Raw genomic sequence first — 7,030 nt, 5'->3', positions numbered from 1 at the left:
ATGAATGAAATTGTATTCTTTTGTATTAACTGAATAGTAGGAACTTCCAATGACTTCATCATTTTGTGTGTATTTTACGAAGATGTTTATAGGCATTGCTTATTAACGGATGTAGCAAGAGCGTAAAATATAAATGATGCAAGTAAAGTCAAATAATTAGAAAACGGAACATTTCTGAACGGCGAAATAGAATGTAAATCATCGAAAGCTTTTAAAAATAAATTATTTTCCAGAATGTTTTTATATAGTTAAGAGATTATATATGCATATATATTAATGAAAAGTATTTTTTAAAACAATAATATTGAATTCATCTGCATTGTTTATTTACGAATTCATGAGAAATATAAAATAAACATATAACATATGTTTATTTATATAAAGTTAAAATTCCCAGAGAGTGTGATATATTTTGTTAAGATATCATTAAATAATATAAAGGGGAAAGGCATCACGTACAAAATAATTTTCCGAATTTTCCCACCTACACACGTCATGGAAATGTAAAATGTTAACGAAGCAGTATTGGAAAATGCTGAAACCAAAGATTTTTGGTTTTCTGTGAAAGGGGTTTTACCCGTAAAAATATGATATTCATCACGAATGTTTGGTTATTGCGATATGGAATATGTATTCCCTCCCGCAATGAAGTTCCAAGACACTTTTTTTTATCCAGAGATTCTTCCTTGTTTTTTTGGCCTTTTATCTAGGAACAAAGAGTAGTATCTGTTCTGATACTAAACTTAGTCTATTCTGTCCTAGGTCAATGAGGTAGAAATCCTTCTAGACTCAAGCAATGTTTCTATTTTTGTACTAACCCAAACTCCTCCCTTTTTTGGAGAGCTGGATGTTTTCCACATTAAGAACTAACCTTGTGTCAAAATTTGCTTTTGTGGGGAGGCAAGAAATGAAAACAATTAAGTTCAACTTACATTGAAAAAGCAAAAGGTACTCATGAAAAATACGGAACATGTTAAAGTAATAACATTATTATTTAAAAACCCATTGTTGACATCAGGAAAGGTGAGTGTATAATTAACTATTCCATACTTTCACCTAACAATTTACTAAATACAAGGGACCGTTAAAACTTAACTTATCCGAGAAGAGGAATACACAATTTACCCATTCTGGACATGAGAAGGGTGGAGCATAATTACCTGTTGTGTACTTTCATCTAACAATTTAGTGAACACAACTACTGTTAAAAATTATTTTTACTTGAAGATTCTAACCCAAAAAGTACATTTTACTATCTTACCCTGCTTTCCCCGCTAAAAAATTCAAAATATTTTTTGATAATTACGTTTTAACAGCTTTAAAAATATGACTAAAGAAGGAATTTAAAATAATGATAAATATTTTAGATTTTACAGTGGGGGGATTACTTTCTTATATAAATTTAAAGTAAAAGGAGCACTCGTTAGCAGTCAAAAGAAATTATTTTTTATTTTGTTTCAAATTTAAAAACCATTTCCATAATTCATTATGTACCATGCTGAAATAATAGCGTTATGATTTAGAAATCCATTTTTAAATCGGGAGAAGAGTCTTTGCTAAATAATTTATACTTTCATCTAACAATTTACCCAACAAAAGGGGAAAAACGAAAAAGTGGTCAACACACACACACACACACACACACACAAAACAACAAAAACTATAATAAATAAATGTTAATAAAGGCAAGATAAGTTACTCTTCTACCTACCTGGAAAACATTTTTGAGTTTTAATTTTTTTAAAGCATTTTCTCTATTTAGTATAATTTTAACTTCTAATAAAGAAACGTCTTCTTTATAAGACTTCTTCCTCGTGTGTTTTTTCTGTTTTATGTCTCTAAGAATGCAATAAACACAAATATTGCAGAAAATTGATTTAACTTGAAAATCCTATCCCAAAACAATTATCACATTCCAGATTTTGTACGTTCCGTATTTCCTATTTTAGTCTTGTAACATAATAAAGTTTTCTTCTTTTTTATTGTTTGGTGTTATTATAAACGTCCTCCATCAAGTATGATTGAAAACAAAATGGAAAATTTGTAAGGTTGTCTATAGTTGCCTAAGATCATCATATGTTTTTAATGAAGCGAAGAGATCCACTAAGTATTTTGATTCGTGTATGCTACTGTACCGGTCAATGTTTAATAATTGGGTTTTGTTGACAATTGTACGAATGAAATACGTAACAAGTCTATATGTAAATGTTAGAACTTCTTCAAAATAGACTTCGTAGCTTGGAGAGAGATGCCTTTTTCTCTCCCCTACAACCTCTTTCCCACAGAAGAGACGTTGCAAGCCTTTCTCTGCTTTATCATTATTTTCATGGCAAGTGCTTATCTGAGCTCCAATCTATAGTCACTTCTGGCCTGACTTTCATGAAAAACACTCGTCTAGGTGAAACCACTATCAATAATTTCCCCCACTCTTTATCTGTGCCTAAACTTAAACGAAGATTCCATGAACAAAACTTCTTTCTTAGAACTGCACGCCTGTGGAACAGTCTTCCGTGTTCCTACTTTTCAACTGATTACAATATGGTTGTCTTCAAGTCCAACATAAACAAGTTCTTGATGAGCCGTTCTCCTTAATTAATCTAATTTACCAAATTTCCACTATTAACAATTACTACGATATTTTCCTATTGACTACTGTACACTGATTAACCCTTATCCTCGAGTTGGCTCCGGGCTTTGATAAATGAAGATTTCTCCGTAAAATAAATGTACGCGTGTGAGCAAGGATGGTGTGTAAGTTTTTGAATTTATAAATTAAAGTACAGGCTGTTCCAAAGAAGATGATGGTTAAAAAAATTCATAACTTTCTTAATTTTTTCTTTTATTTTTTCAGATCATCTGGGGTAACTCTTCTAAGATCATCATGAGTCGTTACACAACCGAGGAGCAGATATTTATCGAACAGTCGTATTTTCGGTTGAATGAGTTAATATCAGAAACTCAAAGAGAATTTCGACGAAACTTCAACACAAGACTCCCAATAAAACAAAAGCTATGGCGGCTCGATTTCATGAGCAAGGTGAGCTTCCTAAATCTGGTACACTCCATACGACAAGAAGTGATGAGAATCAGAGATTAGCAGAGAGTGTAGCCGAGGATCCAGCCACATTAGTAAGAAGGAGATCAAGTTAAATTGGGGTCTCGATCATCTCTTCACAGAATGCTTCATGAAGAGGGCAAATTTCAATATAAAATTCAATTGGTGCAAGAGCTTTAGCCAAACGACCCGAAAAAAAAGGCTGAAATACGCCATGCAATTCCAAGATTTAACCAATGGGGATCCAAACTTTCTCAAAAACCTCATTATGTCCGATGAGGTCCATTTTCATCTGAATGGGTTAATAAATAAGCAAGATTGCAGGATTTTGGGATCAGAAAATTCCCACGCAACAGCACAACGGCAATTACACCCTAAAAATTGTACAGTATGGTGTGGAGTAACGGCGGATGAAGTAATCGAAATTGGTGGACATTTGAGTAACAAATTCCTAATGAACCGCCCCCTTAAGTAAACACTTCATCAAATCTCCACACTAACGTAATGTACTTGCAATAACCCTTATCCCTGAGTGGCTTCCGGGCCTTGATAAGTGGTGATCACTGTGTAAAAAAAAAAACCAAAAAAACATCATTTTTCATAACTAAAATTAGACCTCGTGAAAAACATACCCTAAATTAAGTTGTGTAAATAAAATTAGAATAAGTAGACTATGATATCTTATTATATCTTAAAAAAATCACGGAGAGGTTCATCTACCTACATATAAAAATTGGTAAGCATAGCTTAAATATTGAGGAAATTAATCAAATTTAAAATCCGTCAGCTTCTTTTCGGACACCCTGTGCAAACAGTTTGTTTTCATGGTATATGTATTCAAAGTCGGCCATGTTGATGCTAGTTGAGGTGTTAATTTTTTTACAACCTGATATTTTTAAAAGTAATAAATGTATGCAATCTTAATATGTATTATGAACTGCTAAGTTCTATTTAAACGATTATTCCATTAAACAATTAAGAATAAGGGAAGGGTTGTTAAATTAATCTGTAAGTTGATGTATTACGTAATAAATATTAATATGTAGAAATTAAAGAAATAAATCGGCTACATACGGAAAAATTAACCTATCAAGAAAAGGAAGTGGTGATTTTTGGCTACGGAAGAGGAGTGAATTGAATTAGAGTAAAGCCTTTGTTACTTTCAGTGTGATTACGTATCTGAGAGAGTACGTCCATTAGAGAAAAACATAAGAATTATTAAAAAGGGAAAAATGTATGTATTGTAGGCTAAACACACGTTTTAGTAGTAATTGCAAGTGGTTAACGTAAAAGTTGTGTATAGGAAGTGTTTACTTATTATCCTATAATGTCGAAAGTCGCAGGCGAAAATCATTTCCATTTTATTATTATAGAGAAAAAAGTAGATCGTTTGAATAGTTTTGATATCTGGCGGTATTGCTTCGTATGCCTTCACGTCCGAAGACCATTAGCTCCCATAAATGTTATGTGAACTTTAAGCAAAGTTAACATTGATGATTATATGGAAAGAATTGAGTGAAAATATTTAATGACATAATAAGTTTATAAGCTTGAATCTTAACATAATGGTATTTCTTTATCTGTGACACATCTTTATCTGTGTCAAATTATGTGTAGAAAGTCTGCTATTCATTCGTTTTTTATGTACATGAGTTAAGAAAGTTAAAGTGTTTTCCTTTGTTTATAAAGGTGAGCAATAGAATGAAGCAGTGTAAAGAGGTATGTAGTTGCCTACGTTCGTTTTATTAATCAGCCTATGTGTATGTGTGTGACGTCATTTATAATAGTTTTTTTGTTGTTTTTTCCCACCAAATGTATTTATTATTTGATACAGCCACCATGACTGCTCATCACCTTTGCAGGTCTCTTTTATATATAGAGAGTAGAAAATAGACCTGCGTTTGTTAGTGTCAGCCTCGGAACTCTTGCTTACATTCCATGAGCAACATTTCTGACAAAGCGGGACAATAATTCTTTTCGTTTCAGAATCTATCCATTTTACACTTATTGTTGTCGCCTTCTTGATCCTGAAGTAGTATTTAATTTGCTCCTTACATCGAGTTGGTTTATGCCTTGTCTAATGCAATTTCCATTGTTGATTTTTATGTATGCACGTGTGTATGCATGCATGAATGTAGGTATGTATGCATGTATACGTGCATGTATGTATGTATGTATGTATGATCATGTCATATGCTACTGGTACCATGCAACCCAGTACTACCTGCCTCATGGTCGGGTCACCGGCGACTAAAATGGTTCCCCCACCAGACTTGTTTGGTGAGGAGGGTTGCTAGTCTCCCTGGAGGATTAAAAACAAGACCTTCCAAAGGGCGAATGAACCCTTTTTCGGGGTTAACGGCCAACTAACATCGTGTGTGTTTGTGTGTATGTATGTGTATGTTGGGTGGAGAGGGCTCACATAAGCCGTGGTGAAGGCGACCTTTCTAGGAGAAGCAAATCTCTGATTTAAAAAAAAATAATTAAGCGGGAGACCAGTACCCGCATTAAGCTGGTCTGCAGTTTAACTTGTTGCTGGCTGTCTTGCTCTTGCTTGTTGCTGGATCTCAACATTTTCTACTGAGAGAGAGACTTGGTTGTCGTACAAAACTAAGACTGTAACATCATCTGTGTATAGATACTCCCTCAGGCATTTGTCTATTAAAATGGTACTGTGGCGATGGAAGCCATTTTTAGGCTCATGAACTTTAAGTGTCTGAGAGAGTGGCACTCGTCTGATAAGACGTTGCAATCATCATGTATGTATGTATGTATGTATGTATGTATGTATGTATGTATGTGCTTTTCAATTTATTTTGCAACTATGTTATCGTATAATATCCGTATATCCGTATAAATCGGTGTTTATTTGCGTTTCAGAACCACAGGTAAGGTATTTGATCTTCGTCGTTTTCATGCTTCTACAAGGACCTTTCAACACCTGGTTCGTGAATTGCTTTATGCGGATGACATCGATCTCGTGGCCCATGGTGAGAGGGATATGCAGGGTATCATGGATCTGTTTTCGGGGGGCCGTGCGTCTTTTGGGCTTACTATTAGTCTTAAGAAGACTAAGGACATGTTCACACCTCCACCCGGTAGTTTGTATGTGGAACCAAATATTTTTGTCAACCACCAGAGACTTGCCGTGGTTGACACATTTGTGTATTTGGGTAGTACTCTCGCCAGAGATGGAACCCTGGATGCTGAGGTCAATTATAGGATACAGCGTGCCACTAAGGCTTTTGGTGGCTTAGAGAAGCGAGTATGGCCAGACAGGGGTATAACTATTCATACAAAGATCAGTGTCTATCAATCTTGTATTTTACCATCCCTGCTTTACGCTTCTGAGGCCTGGACAACTTATGGTAGACACATAAAAGTCATGGAGAGAGTGCACCAGAAATTCCTGAGACACATTCTGGGCATCAGGTGGAGCACTTTTATACCTGATATGGATGTTCTCATGCGGGCTGACGTACCTTGTATCGAGAAGTTGATTATATGTAACCAGGTGAGGTGGGCTGAACCTCTGACAAGGATGGACGACGATAGATTGCCAAAGCGCCTGTTCTATGATGAAATTACACAAGGAAAGCATCCACAACATAAACCGAGGAAACGCTTTAAGGATAACAGTAAAGATAATCTTAAAGCTCTTGGCATTGACGTGTTCAGTTGGGAAAGTGCTTCCAATGATTGTAAAAAGTGGCGCTCCTTGGTCTATCATGGCTGTGATAGTTTTGAGAAGAAAAACTATTAGTATGCAAAAATGAAGGGTGATATCCGGAGGAAGAATCTGTCAGATATATCAGATCTGTCGGAGGATTTCATGCAGAACCACATCTGATATTTATGCGGTAAAATGACTTTATCCAGAGCTGGCCTAGCGAGCCACAAGCGTTCACATGGAGATCAATCTTTCTTTGATGGGGAAAACATTGCAGGGCACAGATGTTCCGTTTGCTCTGTGGT

Source organism: Euprymna scolopes, chromosome 13 (assembly GCF_053919585.1).
Source record: "Euprymna scolopes isolate OS-2025 chromosome 13, ASM5391958v1, whole genome shotgun sequence".
NCBI classification, from domain to species: domain Eukaryota; kingdom Metazoa; phylum Mollusca; class Cephalopoda; order Sepiida; family Sepiolidae; genus Euprymna; species Euprymna scolopes.
The sequence above is the reverse complement of the archived record's forward strand: the minus strand, read 5'-3'. Positions refer to the sequence as shown.